Source organism: Mus caroli, chromosome 9 (genome assembly GCF_900094665.2).
Source record: "Mus caroli chromosome 9, CAROLI_EIJ_v1.1, whole genome shotgun sequence".
Classification (NCBI taxonomy): domain Eukaryota; kingdom Metazoa; phylum Chordata; class Mammalia; order Rodentia; family Muridae; genus Mus; species Mus caroli.
This window is the reverse complement of record NC_034578.1, coordinates 14,121,860-14,145,181: the sequence shown is the minus strand read 5'-3', so window position 1 is coordinate 14,145,181 and position 23,322 is coordinate 14,121,860. Positions and strand designations below refer to the sequence as shown.

General features: G+C 37.9%; 1 pseudogene across 1 annotated transcript; it reads right to left on the bottom strand.

Annotated features, from left to right (window-relative positions):
- Positions 1-6: 6 nt before the first annotated feature.
- LOC110302065 lies at positions 7-805 on the bottom strand (annotated as a pseudogene). The gene has a single exon (XR_002378767.1). The product of XR_002378767.1 is annotated as a transcription factor E2F4 pseudogene (transcript).
- Between the last annotated feature and the right edge of the window lie 22,517 nt (positions 806-23,322).

The following is a 23,322-nucleotide window of genomic DNA, read 5'->3' as shown; positions in this document are numbered from 1 at the left end:
GGGGGTATTTAGCTGGGGGCTGCTTGGAGGAGACGATTCTTGGGGTTGAGCTAAGGCAGGCTTGGGCAGAGGTGGAGGTGTAGAAACAGCAGGTGGACTCTGGAGTAGATCATCAGGGGGAGGGACGGGCACAGCCACGGGTGGTGAACTCCAGGCCTCCTTGTTCACTAGCAGCACCTCGATAGGCCCACTCATGCTCTTTAAGTGAATCTGGTACTTCTTCTGGCCATTGAGACCCTCTGGGATGGGCACCTCTAGACTGGTGCCCGATGGCGCTCGGATGGCAAGGAGGGTATCTCCAGCAAAGCATCTGCAGATGTCTTCATGAGTCACGTAGGCCAAGCAGCTGTTCTGGACGTCCTCAGTGACATTCCGGATGCTCTGCTGCACCCACACCTTGTGCTGGTCCAGTTCTTGCTCCTGTTGCTGCAGCTCCTCGATCTCTGCCTTGAGCTCAATCAGCTTGTCAGCGATCTCCCGGGTATTGCAACCTGGCCCGACGCCCTTCCACTGGATGCTGTTCTTGGATTTCTTCTCGATCAAACCGATGCCTTCCAGCACGTTGGTGATGTCGTAGATCCGCCGTTTCTGGCGCACGGCAAGAGTGTCGGCTGCCAGCTTGAGGTCAAGCACGCCGTCCTTGGCTTCCTGCAAGAGCGACACGAACTTGGTGGTGAGAAGTCCCAGACTCTTCTCGTGCCGGCTTGGAGTCCCCGGGGGCGGCGGCGCCTGTGGCCCGGCCTCCGCCATCGCGCCCGCCCGCCGCCTCCCCTCAGCCAGGCCAGGCGAGGCCGGCGGCGGCGCCACTTCCTCCAAGTATTGGAATTTTTAATCACCTACATTGTCCAGCACAGAAAATTTTCCTGTTTAGATTGTTTTCTGTCTTATTATTTCCTTAACCTATTTTTTGTTTGAATCTCTAAGTATGTATTACTATCTGTTTCCCTTTTTTTAAAAAAAAAAGGTATGCTTACGTCTTATAGTTGTTTTAAGTTTTGAGACTTTAACTTAGTAAAATATATTATTATACATTTTTAATTATTTATTTTATTTTTGAAATTATAAAGAAATTACATAATTTCCCACTTCCTTTTTCCCTTGAAACCTTGCAATATATAGCTCACTACCCTCTTTCAAATTTTGCCCTTGTCTTTTATTGTTGTTATATATTTGTATAAATATATGTATATACATGTAGATATACATATATACATACATATACATACATACATATATATTACCTATTCAGTGTGTATAATGTTGCCAGTATGTATATATATTCTCAGAAGTGACCTTTAGTATTTGATAGCCAAGTGCTCTGGACAGCACACACCATCTGATATTAAGCCCTCAACACATATACATCAGAGGACTGCAATGTTTAGGTTCAGTCAGAGAGGATTCACCTATTCCTTAAGAGACTGGAGGCCCCAGAGGGTTTATAGGTCTGGTGGGTTATGGGGTTGTGGGGACATCATTAGGACAGGGGGTGTGGAGTAGTTATGTGATGTTGAACAGTCAGAGGGTGGACCGGGAGGGGAATAAAGCCTGGAGTGTAACAAAAGATAAAAAAATATGTTTATGTCTTCTTAAGAAGGGAAGAAGATGCAGGGCACTAATTAATTTATCTGGACCAATTCACCAAAATCTTGAGATATGATTAGCACTAGAGAGGATAGAATTGAAGGGTTTTGTTTTGTTTTGTTTTGTTTTTTCGAGACAGGGTTTCTCTGTGTAGCCCTGGCTGACCTGGAACTCACTCTGTAGATCAGGCTGGCCTCAAACTCAGAAATCTGCCTGCCCCTGCCTCCCAAGTGCTGGGATTAAAGGCGTGCACCACCATGCCCAGCTAGAATTGAAGTTTTGATGTTAACGATATCATGAAAAATGTTGGTAGTCCTGTTTGCAAACTATTTATTATATAGATGTACTGCCAAATATTTTTCTAACTTATATACATATGATTCAATACTGTTAAGTTCTTAGACTACTGAAAGCATAGACTCATGTTGAACCTTTATACAAGACCATTTCCTAAAGGAACTGTGGCCAGTAGGGCAGGTGACTTAAGTTTGACTCTATTCAGAGGTGGAAGATGTAATGACACACAATACCATCTTTCTGGAAAATTCTGCTAGTACCCGAATCTTGTGTGTTTGTAAAATTACTTATTCATTGTTATAGCAATCCATGTGCATGCTTTTATCAATAGACTCATACTATACAGATAATTCAGAGTTACACAACTCAATAGTTTGACTTACTGACCTGAAAGCATCTGAAGTAAGTAGGAGATTGTGATAGGCTCCTGAGTAGTTACTTATGGTATCAGTTACAAGGTTATACACTGTAAGTATGTGGTGCTATCTCATAATATTCAGTAGCTTTCGCCAAGATCCAATATATTATGTTGTCTTGTAACATTGTTCTACTTTCCTTTCAGTTCCTCTGCTAAAACATTCTGACATTAAGCGATGCAGGGAAAAGAAATGATTTATTTCAGTTCACAGATCTATACATCGTTGAAGGAACTCAAGTCCTGAACTCAAGAGGGAACTTAAAGCAGAGACATGAATAAATACTGCTCACTAGCTTGTTTGTCGGTTTATTCTTAGTCTATTGATAAAAAGTGTACATATGCAAAAACACTTGCTCAGGGAATGGTGCTGCCGACAGTGCACAGTGTCATCTTACATAAATTAAAAATCAAGAGAAAACCCCATAGAAATAATCATAAGCTAGTCTGATCTAGGAAGTTCCCAGATGTGCCTAGGCTGGGAACCTGGTGCCTAGGACTGCCCCTTGTCCACCACTTGCTGAGCTGGGTTCAGTGGCTTCCCACAGCGAGACACCCACCAGGGGCCATGTGGAAAGTGTGTGGCAGTCCTTTTGCAACTTCCCTCCCAGAGCACTGGAGCTCTGGTTGAACACGGGTTCTCTCCCCTCTTTCCCCCACACCCACAGCCCCACATTACAGTCCTACTCAGAAGGTGGAAGAAAATAATCTTGGGAAGTAGAGGGAGAGAGGGATCTGGGAAGGAGAGAGGAAGGAGAGAGAAAAAGGGGGTCCGGTTCATCTATGGGAGGAGATGGGGAAGAAATACAGAGAGTCAGGATTTTGAAAGGAGGTGTGTATCAGTAGGGGAGTGAGAACTGGGATTAGGCACTAGAAAGCTCCAGATTCTAGGGACCCAAGAAATTCCTAGGACACAACAGAAAGGACATTAGCTGAAATACCCACCAAATGGGGAGATAGAACCTGTAGAGACCATTTCCAGTGACTAGACATGGTCTCCGTTGAGGGATGAAGCCACCCATCCACCTCAAAAATATTCATGGAGAATTTCTCCTGTCAAGATGAAATGCAGGGATAGAGTGGAGCAGAGACTGAAGGAAAGGCCATCCAGAGACTGCCCTACCTAGGGATCCATCCAATCCGCAGACATCAAGCTCACACTATTACTAATGCCAGTAAAATCTTGCTGACAGGAGTCTGGAATAGCTGTTCCCTGAGGGACTTTGCCAGAATTTGACCAATACAGATGTGGATACACCCAGCCAAACATTGGACTAAGTACAGGGACACTAATGGAGGAGTTAGAGCAAGGACCGAAGGAGCTGAAGGGGTTTGCAACTCCATAGAGATACTGTTTTAATAAATACAATGACAGTTTAATTTCATTGGCTATTTAAGTTTAACCATATAGAAAATAAATAATCCTACTTTACAACGAGGACAATAACAACTGTCTCAGAGGAGAATAGGATTTGTTGCAGTGTTTTCTAGTACTCTGTTACACAATTATCTTGATCGCTATTAAATAGAAGGAAGCCATTAAAGACAAAATTGCCAAGGTCTTGGTTCTAACACATCCATTTTGCCATTTCAGATTTCTGTAGTTGTCAGTGGCTTTCATTTTGGTGTTGGTAGAAATGTGTGCAGACTTCCACAGTAACTCAGAGTGACATTGTGTGTATATAGGCTGTGCCTGTAAACTCCTGCTTTCCATCCTCCAAACTGATTTCTGGTTTTAGAGGAGGACCTACCTGTATAAAGCACATTGATGATGCTGTCCACATGTCTCACTCACTTCCAAATACATTTGACCATAGGGTTTTGTCAGCCATAACTTGGATGGTAAAAGGTATGGAGGTCAGAGTGTTTTTACCCTTAGATCTCTTTGCAGTGCTAATAAAAATGGGCTTCATCACTTTTTAAAGAAAGCTACCTATCCTTTTAGGTGGCCCCTCCTACATCTGCTGTCACTCATCTGCTGGGTGAACACCTCTTCTCTTGTCAAGTATCATGAGTATTTTCCAGTATACAGTACTGTATCTTCCTTCACTTTTGCCATCTCCAGTGTACTTCATACCATTTTGAGTCTTTGAACACTACTTGAACTTTGTAAGTTTGTAATTTGTATACCACAATTATTTTGTGGTGATTTCTTCTTTATGAGTCACCCACTGGTTCATTTATTGATATTTACAAGGTGAAGTAAGCAAACAGTGTTGGATATTGTAAAAATTGCTAGTTTAATTTAAAAAATTGACAGCAAGATGGTAAAGAACTGAGCATAAAATAACAAGACCTTATTTATGGTAATGCTTTTCATTTAAAGCATTTTCATATCTACTTCTTTATTATATCTTAGTGAAGAAAAATGAAGAGAAATCTTGTGTATAACCGAGGTGATGGCTTGGTGCCCTTGCAATTCTGTGTCTCTCTCTCTTCCTCTTTATTCTGTGTTCTGATTATTTTGCCTAAATTTGTTCCTGCTTTCAATCTTATTAGATTTGAATAAATTTGTTAGTAGCACTAAGTTGTACTCAGTCGTTTGACTCACTGCTATTTGATTAACATTTTGAGATGTTGGCTGTCTGATCTCTAAACTAGAATGAGGAGACCTGTGTCAGCCAGATCAAAAGAGGACAGAAAAGTAATTTGGATTTCACTTAAGTAACTTTCTTTTCTTCTTCAAAGATCAGGATAACTGAAATATAATTTCTTCAATTTTATAATTTTCAGTTGATGGGATGGAAATAATTTAATGAAAATGTGGGGTGCAGGATTGGTCAGAGATGTATTTTTAACTAAGCCAGTTATTCTTTGTGGCATTTTTAGAGTTATGATCCATTTGTGTCATGTTTGAGTTTATATTCCTTTTTGCTTTTACTTCCCTGGAAAGTATTATCATATTAGTATGTACAGAAGAAAATTTATTTTTAACACCAAAGTGAAACTGTCTGTTATTTTTCTTACCCAGCTCATGTAATTTGATATGCTTGGAAAAAATAAAAAAAAATTCTGGAATATAGCACAATTTTCTTTTTAAAGCCTAGATACTAATTGACAATGTGGATAAAGAGGTCTAAACTCAGGTGTCTATTTTTGTCATCTGGCACAAATAGCCAATCTTTGTTTTAATACTTAAATAAAAATTTATGAGAAATACTGGTTATGTGCAGTTAATCAATTAGGCACAAATATTGTATGGATATATTGCTCGTGGATTCAGATATTAATTATATTTTCTGTGTTATCTCCTGGTAGAAGTTGGGAGGAAATGATGAAATTTGAATAAAGGCACAGTAGCAGCAATAACCATGAACTGTATACTTTCAGGAAATTAACTCACTTCTTGTCTCATCAATAAGGCACCTGAAAGGCTTTAATTTATTCTGATAGGTGCATGAATCATGTCTCAGGGAAAGTTGAGAGATGGATAGCAACATGGAATTCATAAGACTAGTAGATGAAACCTGTAAGGCTGTTTAAGTCAGGGTCCTCCAGACATTCTTGTCCTTGGCCAGAAGATGAGCATGTCCTCGTTTCTTCAGTGCCCATAAATATAAAAAAGAAACTGAGATCCTGGTGTAGCTTATTGTCTTTCTTCTACTTTTTTCCATCACCTAATTGAAACTACTGCCTTGAAGATGTATATGTTAGGATGTTACTGAAATGAGCAGCTCCTGGACACTGTATGAGTTGGTTGCCTGCGCTGAGCTACTATTCTACCCTAGAATTTCTCCATATTCTATAAGCCCTATAACTCCCTACCTAGACTTGTCCATGATAATACTTTTACTGGAATCTGTTCTTGTCCTGCAGGAGTTGAGATCTCCCTTCTTTCTCATGACTTTTTACTTATATTTCTATAATAAAACTTGTTTAGAAACACACTTGTCTATTGTTCATAAAATTCATTCTCTGAATTCACAAAATGAACATCAGAGCCACTGGATGGTTTCTGTGACAGGTAAGAGTCAGGAACTCTAATTTTGTTAGGTATTAGGCAGGTAATTGGAATTGTCTGTCACACTAAAGGACACTCCTCTTTTCCCATATTAGATTGGGTATTAAAAATTATGTATAGAGGGTGGAGAAATGACACGTTTAGAAGTCCTTATTGCTCTTCCAGAGGACACAGGTTGGATTCCAGCACTATATGGCAGCTCCTAACTGTCTGTAACTCTAGCTCCAGGGAATCAGAAAACCTATTTTGGCCTTTGTATGTACTAGGCACATATGTGTTGTATAGAAATACATGCAGAAAATACTCTCATTCGCTTAAAATTAAAATAATTTTAAAATGGTATAGGTTCATTATAGTGACCCATGGTTTTAATGCCAACATATGAGTGGCAGAGGCAGATGAATTCCTTTGAACGTGAGTCCAGCCTGATTTCAGTCAGTTTTAAGCAAGCCAGAGATACACAGTGACACACTTTCTCCAAAAACAGCAACAAAACCCAAAAGCTTGTACATAAAAAGTAGAGGCAGGGCCATTCATTGGTGACAAAACAATTTGGTTCTGAGGAATCACTTCAACTTTAAGAAGCTTCTACCTAATTGTGACTCACCCTTACCAAGACACTTACCCCTGTTCTGGTTGAATCTTTCATGATGGACGAGTGTATTATAAGTACACTGGCAGTGAATATGCCCCTAATCAAACAACTGCTGGAAAGCAATACAAGTTTTGTTTTCTGTTTTCTCAGTTAATACAGAAATGAGATATACATTTTAAATCACAAGTATATTTTAATATATCCCTTTTAATAAAGGGTACTGAACCAGGAAAACAAATGGCCTGAAGAATATTAGTAAATTCGCTAAAACAATAGGCATAATTTCAAGTGAATAAAGATTGTCTCCCACTTTTAATAAAACCTTGTTCCCTAGAAGATTCCTTACCTCAAACCCTGTCATTTCATAATGTTCTCTCACCTGAGTTTAACAACAACAAGTCTCCAAAGTAAAGAAATTAAGTTTCCAGAATTAAAGAACTCATTTTTCTAGATTGTTGTTCTTTCTGCCCTGCTGACCACCACTAATGGTTGCCTAGGAGAGAGGATTATGTCTAGTAACAGCCATCCATAAGCTGAACAGAAAAACATGTTCTTTTTCTCTCTTCCCTTTTTGTGCCCTATAGCAACTATTGATGCAAAAATGCACAGCTCTTATCTTAAAAGGAATAAGAGAGTTTGTTCTGAAGCCAGTTTGATTGACCATGGCTCAGGAGCACAGATTTATGTTACTCCAAAATCCATGTTCCAGTGCGAATGTGTTGTATGAACACTTACAGAACAAGGAAAGTCATAAATTAAGGCAATTTAGAAATAGATTGGTGAATATTTAGAAACAGAATCATGGAGATTACAGAGCTTTTGGATAGGTTCAAAATGCTGCTGCCTGATGATATCATTAGATTTGGGGTTGGTAAAGTGAGTTACCTGCTAAATCAAAAGATTCTAAAATGTTTCTATCTATTAGTTCCACACAGAGTGAGAAGGATGACTGTTTTCAAGGGGCAGAACTTAGCCCAAGGGAAGATAACTAGCCTCTGAGCTTGCAACTTTCCAGTTTCTCCACAGTACTGAAATTCTAATCAGCCAATGAGTCTCTGAAGACAGGTTTCTTTAGGAGTTTTTGTCCATAGTCAGATGCATCTTCTAAGAAGTGTTTGTTCACACTACTATAGCATGTACACATGTGGCAAGCTCTGGTCCCTAAACCATAGACATTGTCTGCAGATTCTTCCCTAAACAAAATCACACATACACATGTTATTTCTATGCTTGTCTTCTCACTGATCTCACAGTTCTGACTTTCATAAACTTTGCATTTTGCTTTATCTGTCCAGTATACCTTAGGACCCCTATGTTCTCTCTCTCTCTCTCTCTCTCTCTCTCTCTCTCTCTCTCTCCCCTCTTTGCTTTCTTTCTTTCTTTTTGGGTGATTTAATTTTTTTAAAATTAATTATTTTATTTATTTACATTTCAAATGTTGTCCCACTTCCCAGTTTCCCCTTGACAAACCCTTAACCCCATCTCCTCTCCCCTTTGCTTCTAAAAGGGTGCTCCCCCACCCACCCATCCATTCCTGCCCCACCCCTCTAGCTTCCTCCTTCTCTAGGGCATCATCCTCCACAGGACCAAGCACCTCCCCTCTCAAATAAGGCGGTCCTCTGCTACATATGTAACAAGAGCCATGGATCAGTCCTTGTATACCCAATATATCCAATACTTTTATTATGAAGGTGTGTTGGATTTTGTCAAATGCTTTTTCAGCATCTAATAAAAAGATGATTTGTTTAATTTCTATCAGTTTATTTATATGGTAGATTACATTTATTGATATTTGTATGTTGACCCATTCCTGTGCTTCTGGCATGCAGCTTTCTTGATCATGGAGGATAATCTTTTTGTTGTGTTCTTGCATTTGGTTTGCCAGTTTTTACTGAGTATTTTTCCACATAAGTTCATTAAAAAAAAATAGACTGCCACTACTTTCTTTGCTGAGTCTGTATTTGAGTATTAGGATAACTGTGGTCTGATAAGAACAATTTAGGCAACGTTCATTCTGTTTCTATTTTGTGGAATTATTTAAGGAGTATTGGCATTAATTATTCTTTGAAAGTCTGGTAGAATTCTACCCTAAAACTGGCCATAGCCTTTTGTTTGTTTGTTGTTTTAATGACTGTTTCTATTTTACTTGGGTTTATAGGTCTACTTAATTTTTTTATTGATCCTGATTTAACTTTGGTAATTAGTAACTATTGAGAAAATTATCTATTTTTTTTTAGATTTTCTAATTTTGTGGAGTACAGGTTTTAAAGTATAACCTTATGATTTGTTTGATTTTCTTTGCTGTCCTTACAGCCTCCTTTTGTTTCTGATTTTATTAATTTAGGTATTCTCTCTCTGCCTTTTAGCTAATTTGGGTAAAGGTTTGAGTATATTGTTGTATAAGAGCCTGATGAGCTTTATCTACCAGGGACCCCCTGAGTGGACCACATGGAGCTCAAGATCGATGCAAAAGCAATAGGAGTTAATTGCTCCAGTTCCTTGGAGTCAAGCTGCACACAAAGGAGAGGTGACAACCCCAGGCAGCCCATTTGGCCAGTTTTTATATAGTTATAGAGCAGTAGCCAATAGGCACAATGTGATTGGCAGAACAGTGTGACTTTTAAACTGATTGGTCCTTAGGGAATGAGGTAGCAAAGGCTTTCCTTATCTGCTGGTGGCCAAAGATCATTCAGTCCCCCTGGGTCCTGTTTGCATATCCAGTCTATTATTTTATGCCTTTAAATTGGGGGATTTGAGTCCATTAATGATAAGAGATACTAAGGAAAGTTATTGTCCTGTTATTTTAGTTGTTAGAGGTGCAATTATGCTTGTGTGGGTATCTTTTAAATTTTTTTTTTTTTTTTTTTGGTTTGTTGAGAGATTACTTTCTTCCTTTTTCTTGGGTATAGTTTCCCTCCTTGTGTTGTAGCTTTCCATCTATTATCCTTTGTAGGTCTGAACCTCTGGAAATATATTATGTAAATTTGGCTTTGTCATGAATATCTTGGTTTCTCCATCTGTGTTAATTGAGAATTTTGCTGGGTATAAAAGCCTGACATCTGTCAAGTATCTTGTAGTTTTTAGAGTCTTTGTTTCAAAGTCTGGTGTGATTCTGTTAGGTCTGCCTCTATATGTTACTTGACTTTTATCTGTTATGGCTTTTAATATTCTTTCTTTGCTTTGTGCATTTGGTATTTTGACTGAGGCCCCAGGGGTATATGAGGGTGACTCTAGCTGAGAATTCTAGCAATGTGGGATATGGATCTGAAGTGGCTGCTCTCTCTAACTGGGCAGGACTCCAAGTGGGTGGAATAAGGACAACATCCTACCCACAAAACCTTTGACCTAAAATGTGTACAATCTATGAGATGTGCAGGGACAGAGATAGAGAAGAGATGGAGAAAATGGTCAAGTAATGATTGTCCCAAATTGAGATCCATCCCTGACACTATTAATGATGCTCTGTTATGCTTGTAGATAAGAATCTAGCATAACTATTTTCAGAGAGTCTCCATCCAGCGGTCAATGGAAAGAGATGCATATACCTGCAGGCAAACATTAGATGGGGTTCAGGGAGTTTGGTGGAAGTGTTGGGGGAAGGATTGAGGGCCCAAAGAGGACAGGGACTCCATAGGAAAACCAACAGAATCAACTAACCTGGACTTTTGCAAGCTCCCAGAGACTGAATCACCATTGGGCTGGATCTAGTCCCCTTGCACATATGTAGTAGATGACAGCTTGATGCCCAACAACAGGAGTGGGAGCTCTTCCTGAATCTGTTGCCTATCTGTCTGTGGATCCTGTAACCCTAAATGGGCAGCCTTGTCTGGTCTCAGTTGGAAAGGAAGTGCCTAGTCCTGTTACAACCTGATGTACTTGGGGTTGGATGTGGATGTTATAGGGTGATACCTAAAGGAGGATCTTCCTTCTAAAAGAAGAAGGGGATGGGGGAATGGGAGAGGTTCTTTGTGAATGGATAATGGGAGGAGAGAGCCAGATATTGGGATATAAAGTGAATAAAAAAATAGAAGTTGACAAAAATTAAATGTCAACTAAAATTCATTAACAAATATACATAGCTGGGACCTACACTTCATAAGAAATGCATATACTAGCCTGTATATATACATGTTATAAAAATTGATGCTATAAAGGTCATGAATTTGAACGAGTGCAAAGAACAGAATATCAGAGGGTTTACAAGGAAGGAAATGGAAATAGAAATGATATAATTGTATTATATTTAAAAAAATAAAAAAAATATTTAAAAAGTGTTGAGCTATAAAATCAGAACTCATAAAAGTATTTGTAAAATCAATTTTCTCATCTTTGTAATTACCAAACAAAGATCACAATTAACTCACCAGCATTCCCAGCCATGGCTTCCGCCAAACTAAGCCTAGCTACCCACTGACCAAGACAAGGACTCTCCTTCCCTCAGGACCCAGCTGGAGCTCTCTCCTCCTGCCCTTTTCCTCTCAGCCCAGGCTCTGAGCTAGTGCTGCCTGCATGTCCACACTCTATTCTCAGCTCTTCCTCGACATGAAGTGGCGTTTGCAGTGTCCTACCAATGTCCATGTGGGCCTGGGGACCCCAGAACTGCCTCCCAGTGGCATCTGTGGTGTCCGAGAGTCCAAGGCCAACTCTGGCAGGTCTTCAGGGACCTCAGACTGCATTTCCCCAACCCTGGAGCGGGGTCCCATGACTTCCCACAGCTTGATGCCCGAATGACAGGGTGGAGTGTGCAGTCATCTCTCCCAGAGGTCTGAGCCCTGGGCTGGATGCAGGACCCCATTTTAACCTACAATGTCCTATAATATCATGCTTGATTGGCTCATTTGGGGAAGTCCTGTGTTGAGACTTTATGTGTATAGATTTTGACAATACAGTGAATTGTTTTGAAGGAATTTTCTCCAAAGTAGACATGATGTAGATTAGGAGCTTAATAAAAATGTAGACCACAGAGGAAGTCACAGGCAATTAAAAACTAGACTAATACATCACAAATTTATCAAGCCCGTTTATCCATTTCCTCTCATTTTCTTCATCCCTTTAGCAAAGTTAAAGGTCCTAGAACTGATGGTAGCCTGTGCTTAAGACTGTGAGAAAATGGATTTTCTTCTGTACTTGTATCAGGAGTACAGATTGCAACCTTTCTGAATATTAAATTGCCATGTTAGCTAACTCATTTTAAACATCAATATTTGGTCAGTAATTAGAATAATGAGTCCAACAGTGAAAGGAACACAGGCATCTGGATAAGACTCTTCTTTTTAGCTTAATTTATAATGAAACACTAGAAACAATCTAAATATCATGCAATTATTAATATACTTATTCTAAAATATTTAAGGATATGTGGCCTTCTTTTTAAATAGAATACAAAGCAACCTTAATATAGTGATATCCTTATGTAATGCTATTACTTAAAATACAAAGAGTATGAATCACATCTTCAAGATCAACCTGGATAACATAGCAAGACCTTGTCTCAAAGAAATGCAACATAAAAAGCACTTCATTAAAAATGAAATGACCATAAAGCAAAAGGAGGTATTCTCTAAATTATCTTGCTTTAAATATACTATCTATTATACAATTTAACCTTAATTATTAACAAAAAGTGGCAACTGAATATATTTGTGAAATTAGATAAGTTCATACTATGAAAGTACTGAAAAGAATTTCTTTCCTAGAAATAAATGAGGCATATAGAAGCCAACAATGACTCCATGGGTTCTACACAGGCAGATCAGGTTTTGAAAAACAAAACCATTATTTCAGCATTTATATACACAACCTGAGGAGTGACATTGCTTTGTTTGTTAATCTTAAAATCCCATATATTAATATTTAAATGGTTACCATTTAATTAACTGCATGCTCAAAATTATAAGACCTGACTGCCATTTTTAAAGGAATCTGTTATCCATCTCATAATGGTTAGAATGGCAAACTCTATAAACAGTTTCATCATATGTTTTACACTGAAGTATGTGTGTTGCTGGAGAAGCAATAAGACCTGGAACTCACAAATGACTTTTTAAATTTTAGTGTTTGCAGGTCTTGTGCTTATAGGATGTATCTTTTCCCTTTGAATGGATAGCATTTTATAGCCATGAGTATTTTAATGGTGTACCACTAGCCAAAGTAAGCATTTCTATTTAGAACCCAGACTAGCATATCATATTACTGCCTTGTCCATCCTTGACATAGTGAAGTCATCTAGAAATCACTCTTTCTTTAGTGATTTCATCATCTGGTAATACTATCAATCATCATTTCTTTGGGTAATTTAAAACTGTATACAGTATTGGCCTTTACTTAATGAGTCATAATTTCAGAAGTTTATTGTCATTAGTATACTAAGCTATAGGAAATACATAGAACCAGTATTTTTGAACACAAGTAGAAGTGAGAGGCAAAGAAGATGGCTTTGAAAGTTGAGCAAGGAGGTCAAGTTAACACACCCAGAAACTAGATACATAATAGAAAGGTGATTGCTATTTACATCATTTTCTTTCCAAATTTGGGACTGAGTAACTATAGTTACTTCTTTATTTTATTTTATTTTATTTTATTAGAGATTTTCTTTATTTACATTTCAAATGCTATCCCGAAAGTTCCCTATATCCTCCCCCCGCCCTGCTCCCTACCCACCCACTCCCACTTCTTGGCCCTGGCATACCCCTATAGTTACTTCTTAATGCATGGCCTACTATTCTCTGTTGGAAAGGCATTTTTTTCTTCTGGTTTCATAGATCAATTTCAGTACTGAGTGAAATTGTACTCAAAGAAAAAAACTTAGTTGGTTATACCCAAGATGTTTCTGCAGCTGGACCTGATATAAATGACGAGATCATGGGTTTAAGTAAAGGGTGTACAAGATTGTGGCCAATGGAACAAGTGGGACATGGGAATATATTATGTAGGTTCTGAGTCACCAAGTACTGGGGAGCTGACTGACTGGCAAAATCACAATCATTTTTACCTGTGTGTCCATACATTTGTGACTCTGGTTCCAAGATATGAGGAGTTTCATGCATAGAAAAGAAGTGTTTGTGGGTAAATAGTAACCATAAATTGACATCCATAAGTAAATGAAAAATTTAGATTCCAGCCACCTTGACCCGAATTTAATTTTCTTTTCTTTTTTTTTTTGTTATTTTATTTATTTATATTTGAAATGTTCCCTCCCTTCCTGGTCTCTCCTCCACAACTTCCCATCCCATCCCCTGCCCGTTTCTTCTAAGAGGTTACTCCCCTACCCACCCACTCACTTCCTTCTCACCATTCTAGCATTTCCCTAGGCTGGGGCATCAACACCCCAAAGGACCAAGGGCATCCCCTCCCATTAATGCAAGATAATGCAATAATCTGCTACATATGTAGGTGGAGCCCTTGACCCATCCATGTATATTTTTTGGTTGGTGTTTCAGTCCCTGGGAGATCTGGGTGGTCCCATTAGTTTGTATTGTTTTTCTTCCTATGGGGTTGCAATCCCCTTCATCTCCTTCAGTTCTTCCCCTAACTCTTCCATTGGAGTCCTTGGGGTCAGTCTAATGGTTGGATGTGAGTATGTGCATCTGTATTAGTTAGATGCTGGAAGAAAGAGCCTCTCAGGGGACAACTATACCAGGCTCCTGCCAGCAAGCACTTCTAGGTGTCAGGAGTAGTGCCAGGCTTTGGTTTCTGCAGATGGGATGGACCTCTAGGTGGTGCAGTCTCTGGATGCCCTTTCTTTCAGTCTCTGTTCCATTTTTGGTTTCTGTGTCTCCTTTAGACAGGAAAAATTCTGGGTTAAAAATTTTGAGATAAGAGAGCATTTTCAACAAATGGTGCTGGCACAACTGGTGGTTATCATGTAGAAGAATGCAAATTGATACATTCTAATCTCCTTGTACAAAGCTCAAGTCTAAGTGGATCAAAGACCTTCACATAAAACCAGAGACACTGAAATTAATAGAGAAAAAAGTGGGGGAAAGCCTCGAAGATATGGGCAAAGGGGAAAAATTCCTAAACAGAACAGCAATGGCTTCTGCTGTAAGATCAAGAATTGACAAATGGGACATCATAAAATTGCAAAGCTTCTGTAACGCAAAAGACACTGCCAATAAGACAAAAAGGCCACCAACAGATTGTGAAAGTATTTTTACCAATCCTAAATCTGATAGGGGACTAATATCCAATATATACAAAGAGGTCAAGAAGCTGGACTCCAGAAATTCAAATAACCCATTATGAGGCTATACCAGTGCCTGGCAAATACAGAAGTGTATGCTCACAGTCATGTATAAGGTGGAACACAGGGCCCCAATGGAGAAGCTAGAGAAGCACCCAAGGAGCTGAAGGGGTCTGCAACCCTATAGGTGGAACAACAATATAAACTAACCAGTACCCCCCAGGGCTTGTGTTTCTAGCTGCATATGTAGCAGAAGATGGCCTAGTTGGCCATCACTGGGAAGAGAGGCCGCTTGGGATTGCAAACTTTATATGCCCCAGTACAGGGTAATGCCAGGGCCAAAAAGTGGGAGTGGGTGTGTAGGGGAGCAGGGCCAGGGGAGGGTATAGGGAAGGTTTGGGATGCATTTGCAATGTATATATAGAAAATATCTAATAAAAAGAGAAAAGTCCTTTGAGAGCATAAACACACAGGCTACTACAAATTATTCATGAAATCAATATGAATACATGTGAACATGTCATTTAGACACTGTGGTAAGATATCAATGTTTATCTAGCTGTCCTCTGTGGTGTTAATTTCCTCCTGGACTCCTACATTTTAGTCTGACAGATTATGAATGCAAGAGGATTACAAGGAGTTGAAAGAACTTGGCCTCTTGAAAACTTCCAAAAATTCAAATATATACATATTTTTCTTCTATGGACCAATTACTATGCCTCATGGTTTTGAAATTAAATTTTCTTCTGGGGAACATGCTTTGGGTGTATCAATCCCATAGCTAAATCATGTGAAAAATAAGTCCCGGGACCTTGAATCTCTGATCTCATTTTATCAGTTCAAGTTCAAACCTGTCACTCAGGAGTCTAAAATATGACATGTACTTTAAGTCCTCTTAGCTGATTGCAATGACCTTGTCTTTTATCAAAGAGGAACTGTTAATCAAACTATTATTCTTTCAGCGAAACTTTTCAAACATGTCTTTATTGTTGGCGGCAAAGCAGACTCTTCTGTCTACCAGGAGTGAACCTGTGTCCTATTTTTCCTTGACCAAAATATTATCTGTGTAGGGTAGTGGACCAGAGTCATGATCCATTGTGTATATAGGAGTTATAATGTACTGGTAATAGTAAATAGTCCGTTTGTATTTGATGGATGAGTAAAAGAATTCATGTAAAGAATAGAAGAAATTTATTAGTATTTGCTTCAATAACAATCTTATTTTAATCAATGTTCTAATTATGTTTTATGGGAAAGTTTTCAACATAGAAAATGGCACTCCTAAACAATTTTCCAATTCATATAGCAAAATTTTAACTAAAACCCACTAAGCTATGATTTTAATAAAGAATGAAATTATTTTTTTTTTTTTGCTAAAAATCAAAAAAAAAAATTGAGATGGGTGAGTAGCCTCACCCCTCAACTAGAGGTCATGCCTTTCTACTGGAGGTGGTGGTCTCTACAGGTTCTATCTGACCATTGTTGGGTATTTAGGCTGAAGTCATCCCATTGGTTCCTTGGAGCCTATCAGATTCCTGGTGTCTGTGACTTTCTAGTGGATCCCCAAGTTCCCTACTCCCCACTGCTATTTATTTCTACTTATTCTCCTGGTCTTCTGGACTTCTCTCCTCTCTCTTCCCATAACTGATCCTGCCCCCTTTTTACTCCTTCCTTTATCCCTCTACAGGTTCCTCCCTCACTTTACCTCTTCTGATTATTTTGTTCCTTCTTCTAAGTAGGATTGATGCATCCACATTTTAGTCCTCCTTCTTGTTCTTGCTATTCTTGTTCTTGTTATTCTTCTTATTTGATCTTCCATCTTCTTAAACTTTATGGTCTGTGAATTGTATTGTGGGTATTCTGAACTTTTGGGCTAATATTCACTTATCAGTGACCACAACTTCAGTGTCATTGAAGGAGCTGGAACTTTATTCTCCCTAATAGCCTTCAGAGAGAAGCCTAAGCTTACCCAGGGTTACCACGAGACCTTAAGAAAACACTAACCAATTATCAAATGTTTGCCATACTCAGTCAATGATTAAAGGATAGCTTCAGTTGTTAAGCAATAAAATTAGTCATAATTTGTTAAGGTATAACAGAAATATAAACATAAATCTATTGTGAAGATGAGAGGAATAAATGCTATAAATTCTGGTATAAAATGAAACTAAACTGAAATGTAATATATTAATAAACTAATAAATGCCTCTTCATTATCTAGATGCATACAAGTCAATGTCAGAATACTAGCTCAACATACTGGAAGCAAGGCTTGGAGAACATTTCTATCACGAAGAGTAGAGATTGGATCCCAGCACCTATGCCAGGCCTTACATAGTGGGAACTCTAGCTCCAAAGCCTTTGGGTCTCCACAAACACCTATATACATATATGCACATACACTTACAAGTCACACACATACAACTATTTTTAAAAATGCTAGAAACAATTCTCTGTAGGGATCAGAACCTGGGTGATTGGAAGGTCTGGGCCTTGATAGAATGTTCATTATTAATTTTCATTTTTACATGTATGTACAGGTTCACATATCATATTAATAGAGTGTTAATCGAAAACCTGGATTTTTTGGTTGCTTTTTAAATAACTTTTTTTTTTTAATTTTCAAGATTTTAAAACTGCAGTTATCTTTTCTTGATTACCAGAGAGGGACTTTCTTGACATCACAGCAGTCTATCATGGTGAGACATATAGACCATCCAATAAAGGTTTCCACATCCACATTTATTTTGGATTATAGTTTTAAAGGTTTCATTTCATGGACTTTTGGCTCCATCCATTTTGGACATGTGTTAAAGTAGAGCATTACTGTGGAAAATATGAGTACAGCTGGTTACCTCAGGGTATTCAGGAAGGAGGGAAGAAAGGAGAGAGGAAGAAAGAGAGAAAGAATATGAAGACAGTTACCTGGGGACCTGCTTTCTCTGCTGCTTTGTTAAAGTTTCCACTACATCCTCATAGAAAGTTGAAGAATGTGTCTTTTAGTGAGTCAATTTATGAATAAGCTCAGAGGCTTCATGAGCTAATAACTTCCTCTATTTACTGCTTCATAGTTGATTAAGATGCCAACACATTTACTTTGAGGGGAAATTTGGATCCTAGCTACAACAATAACTTTTATTTCTGTATAAATATACTAGAAAGTATACATATATTTTATTTTTAACATATTTCCAGTTAAGATGTCTTATAAAATGAAACAGTACCTAACAGAGTCACCATTGGCTCAGCCAATACTGAAAAACTATTTAAAAATACAATTTTTATTTGAAGCACTTTTATGTCTGTTTAGATCTTGTGGTACATTTTATTTCTTTGAATACTTCTTTAAGCAATTTTTTATTATCTTTCTAACCATTGTTTGTTAGTATTGATTGTTACTATGAGCACTTGAGTCTGCATGAGGAAAGATATGGCCAAAAGGAGGGGCAGCCATGAAGACGTTATCCCGAGCAATCAGTTGAGAAAAGACTCCAGCCTGGAATACTAGTTTGAAGTTCCAGATACTGCTTTGTTTCTGTGACTTAGTCTTTCATTCAGGAACTATATTATCACCACAGAGAATTTTGTTTTTAGTAATGAACGTTACTATGGAAAATAACTGAAAATCATAGCCATCCTATATTACAATGCTTGTGATATAAAGTTCCCTTATAAACTGCATATTCAACCCCCCCCAAAAAAAAATCCAGTCAATCCATCCTCCACACATTTCCACACCATATCCATTAATAATGGTGATTTTTTTTTATCGTAGCTTGTGAACTGGCAAACAACCAAGACTATTAAAGTTGTGGTTTTTCATTCTTTTAATTTCATTTCATTTCTTTTTATGAGATTGGTTTATGTTATTTGATTTCTCATTAAACTTTATGTTTGTGAATTTATTTTATGATATCTCTGATATGCCGAGACTCCCTTGCTGCAAAGGATAGTAAAGTATGGATAACTGCTTAGAAGCAGTTTATTTCATTAATTTTTTTCTATATTTTCCATCCAACATTTTGGTGTACTCATGATATGAAGAATAGCCTAAGCATCTATATATTCTAAACTTATTTTTTTTCTTTTACACCCATTCATTATTTCATCTATGCACCAGTAATAATTCGGTTTTATAAGTACTTTTCATTTTAAATCTTTTAAAAAAGATTTACTTATTTTATGTATATTAGCAGGCAGGCATTAGCTCTAATTACAGCTGGATGGAAGCCACCATGTGGTTGCTGAGAATTGAACTCAACACCTCTGGAAGACCATCCAGTGCTTTAGCTGATGAGCCATCTCTCCAGCACTTATTTTAAATTTTAACATTATGGCTAGGGCTTGTATATGAATCTTAGTTGCAGAGTTAAGGTGAACTAAATTGGATCCTCCAGACCTCCATTCTTTTTGAAAAAAGTTACATGTCATAACTTTAACTACCTATTCTTTCCAGGTTCTGCTGTGAAAAGTTAACAGTCCTGGTGACATTGAGAAAGCCTGAGGTACATGCTGTGGCTTTGGGTCTTTCTTTCTAGACCATTTATAAGCATGCTGCTCCATCATGATTCATAGTGTTTCAGCTGACTCATTCATTGTAACTCTTTCACCTACTATCAAACTGATTCTATTTGGAAAAAAGCCCAAGAAGATCTGTTCTTGGAGTTACTGGAGATTGTGATTTAATATTAAAGGATCAGAGAGATTTAAAAGATGGATCAAGATGTGAAATGATTTGCTTCAGCACAACTAAACCTAGCAAAACTGTTTATATGCAGATGGAGAATTTACTGAAGTACTCTTCAGGGTCTAGTTGAAGAAGTAAGGTACTAGATTAAAAAAAAAATCTGTACAGAGTGAAAATAGTGGTTACCATGGCTAGGAAAAAAAAAAGAATAGGGATGGGGAATAGGCAATGGCTGCTCATAGAAAATTATTACGACATTTTTATTATTTTTGTGGATGTACATGCTTGCAATGTACACATTTGTATTTGTAAATAAAGGTGGGTCTATTCTTGTCCTTTTACTTGTTTGACACAGGGTATCCTTCATTGTTTGAAGCCTTAGAAAAGCTAACTGACTGTGTACTCTGGGCTAGCTGGCTTATAAGTTCCTTGGGATCCTTCTGTTTCTACCTTCCATTCTGCCACTGGAAGGCTGGGGTTACAGACAGGAGGAACTATGGACTATTTATAGTTAACTTCCAGGAATATGAATTGGGGTAAGCAGACTTTTGTGGCCAGAAATGTTTTAATATTGAGCCATTTCCCTGGCTTTGAGTATGTTTTTTTGGGGAGGGGGAGGAGGATAGTGTTCTAAAGTGGGTAGTGGTGATGGTTACATAATCTCTGAATCCATTAAAATCTTTTAAGTCATACTTTAAACAAATTAATTATTTGTAAAAAATGCTGTCAAATTGTGCTTTTCCAACTCTAAAACTTACATTGTTATTATATAAGTAATTAAAATTATCATAGAAGACTTCCCCAATTCCTAGTAGCTTTATACTATGCTTTCTCACAAAACATAAATATATAAAAGCAGATACCTCATTTTAGTAGAATGTGGATTTTTGGCTTATAATAAAATTTCTTAACTTAGGAGAATCCTACTAGAAAAAATAGTGTGTATTTACTAATTTATGATATAGCTTTAATTCTTTGCTGTGTGTGCGCGCACATATGTGTGTGTAAAATGTCTGGTAGTAGGTCTCTGCATTTGCTCCTATCTGCTAAAAGAAGATACGTCTCTGTAGTTGTTGGAATAAGACACTGATCTACTGATATAGGAGTATAGCATAATATCATCAAGACTCATTTTATCATCTCTCTCTCTTTCTCTCTCTCTCTCTCTCTCTCTCTATATATATATATATATATATATATATATATATATATATCATTAGTATTTGGTTTTACCCAGGGCCTATGGGATAGCTAGTTTCTTGTTCTTGGTCACCCAAGCAGTAGAGGGTATTATTGTGTTCCATCTTATTGAGAGAGCCTTAGTTCAAATCAGATAGATACCGGTTGGTTACTCGCACAAGCTTTGTGCCACTTTTTCCTTAGCATGTTTTGCAGGCAGGGCAGCATTGTAAATCACAGGATTTGTGGCTGGATTGGAGTTTACGTTTCTATTTTAGTAGCTGAAGAGTATCTTTCCATTCTAAAGGAACTAGAACACAGGAGTGAAAGTTCTCTGTAATCAACAGCTCACCCCTCCTTGTTCAACGAGTTGTCTGGGTGTTGTCTTCAGAAATGGAGCCTTGCTGTCAGTGTGTGTAGAGCAAATTATTGTTTTGGAAATAGACTCAGATGTTTTATGGCTTGCATAGGAACTCCTTTGGCCAACAAATCAATGAAATAAAACCAAGTCTGAATATTGGAAGCTTTGCATGTGAGAAAAGATAGCCAGTTGGACTCTTATCTCCATCATTATTTGGAGACTTCATTAGAATCATCTGTATAAATATTTTAAGAAGGTTGGGTTTTTGTGTATTGTTTATTTTGTATATATGAGTCATAGCGTTTGGGTTATAAATAAATGTTGATGTTTTTCAACCTACTATTTTGATAATTTGATATATTCATTTTTATTATGAAAAATGATGGATTTAAAATTTATCAGCTTTCACTGTCTTAAAGATTACTTTCATTATTTGATTTTCTGATAGGATGTTTTCAATTTTCCCAACATTTATTTCATATTTTTCATCCTGAAAAGAAAAAATTAGTAAATCATATTAAGTAGCTCATTAATTAAAATACTTTGTTTACCATTGCAAACATGGTTGATTTAGCCCAAATTCTTGAAAATGAAATAACACAAACCAACTAGCAGGTTTCTAGCCAAAGGAATAGAAAGGAAATGAGATTGAACTGTTCAAACCTATTGAAATTACAGTTGAACTTCTGGAAGTTTAGATGGCTACTTAATAAAAATGCCCGAATTTTCTAAAGACTGAATTAAATATTAGAGATATGATATTTTTACATTGTATATGTAAAATATTAATATTTTGTAGTAGAAGAATTAATCCAAAAATGATGTGACCTGTGCCTGTTGCTGGAAGTTTGTTTCTAGGACCTTAGACTCCCTTTTTGTCTGTGTGTGCCTGCCCACATCCCCTGCCACCTAACTTGGGCTGAAGTTCTGGCTCTGTCAGTGGCCATACCAGACAACATAACTCCAGGTAGGCCACCCACTCACTGACATTGACCACCTTGTGGGTTACTACAAACCCTATCTCAAGTCCACTTTCCTCTTCTAGTCACTATGCCCCACTTCCTGACTCCCATGAAGAGGACCTGCTAGACCAGGGACCATGACCATTTAGCAAGCAGAACTCCAGGTAGGTTGCCCTCCTGTAGACATAAAGTACCTGCCCAACCTACTCCAATCATACTCCCCTTCTTTTTACCATGTCCTAGGTGCAGAAATTACCCAAGTCTGATAGAGACACTCTGCTCAACCATAGGCTACACTGGCCAGAAGAACAGAGAGGAAATAGAAACCAAGGGGAAAAAAAAAAACCCATCCAACAAAGAGAAACTCAAAAATGAGCATCTAGAACAGCAATCATGTTTATAAAGATTCCTAGATGCTAGTATACAAACACAATCAAAATTGCCAAGGCAATATGTAATCAACATATCCCAGTTATTCTACTACAGTAAACTGTGAATATTCCAAGAGACCTGATACACAGGAAAAAGACCTTAAAGGCAACTTTAAGTAAAAGAAAGATTTTTTTTTACGTGTTATGAAGTTGTCAAAGAACAAATTTATTTATTCATTTATTTATTTATTTTGCTTTAAACTTATAATGAGTTTATAGAAAGAAACACTGCTTTGTACTTACTATCGACATCCTTCTGTACAAAAGTTTCCTTTTCTATAACATTTTATGTATGAGGTAATTTCCTCCCCCCCTTTGGTTAAGTCTTTTTTTTTTTTAATTTTCTTTAGGTATTTTCTTCATTTACATTTCCAGTGCTATCCCAGAAGTCCCCCATAACCTCCCCCACCCACTCCCCTACCCACCCATTCCTACTTCTTGGCCCTGGCATTCCCCTATACTGAGGCATATAAAGTTTGCACGACCAATGGGCCACTCTTTCCACTGATGGCCGACTAGGCCATCTTCTGATACATATGCAGCTAGAGACATGAGCTCTGGGGGGTACTGGTTAGTTCATATTGTTGTTCCACATATAGAGCTGCAGATCCCTTTAGTTCCTTGGGTACTTTCACTAGCTCCTCCATTGGGGGCCCTGTGATCCATCC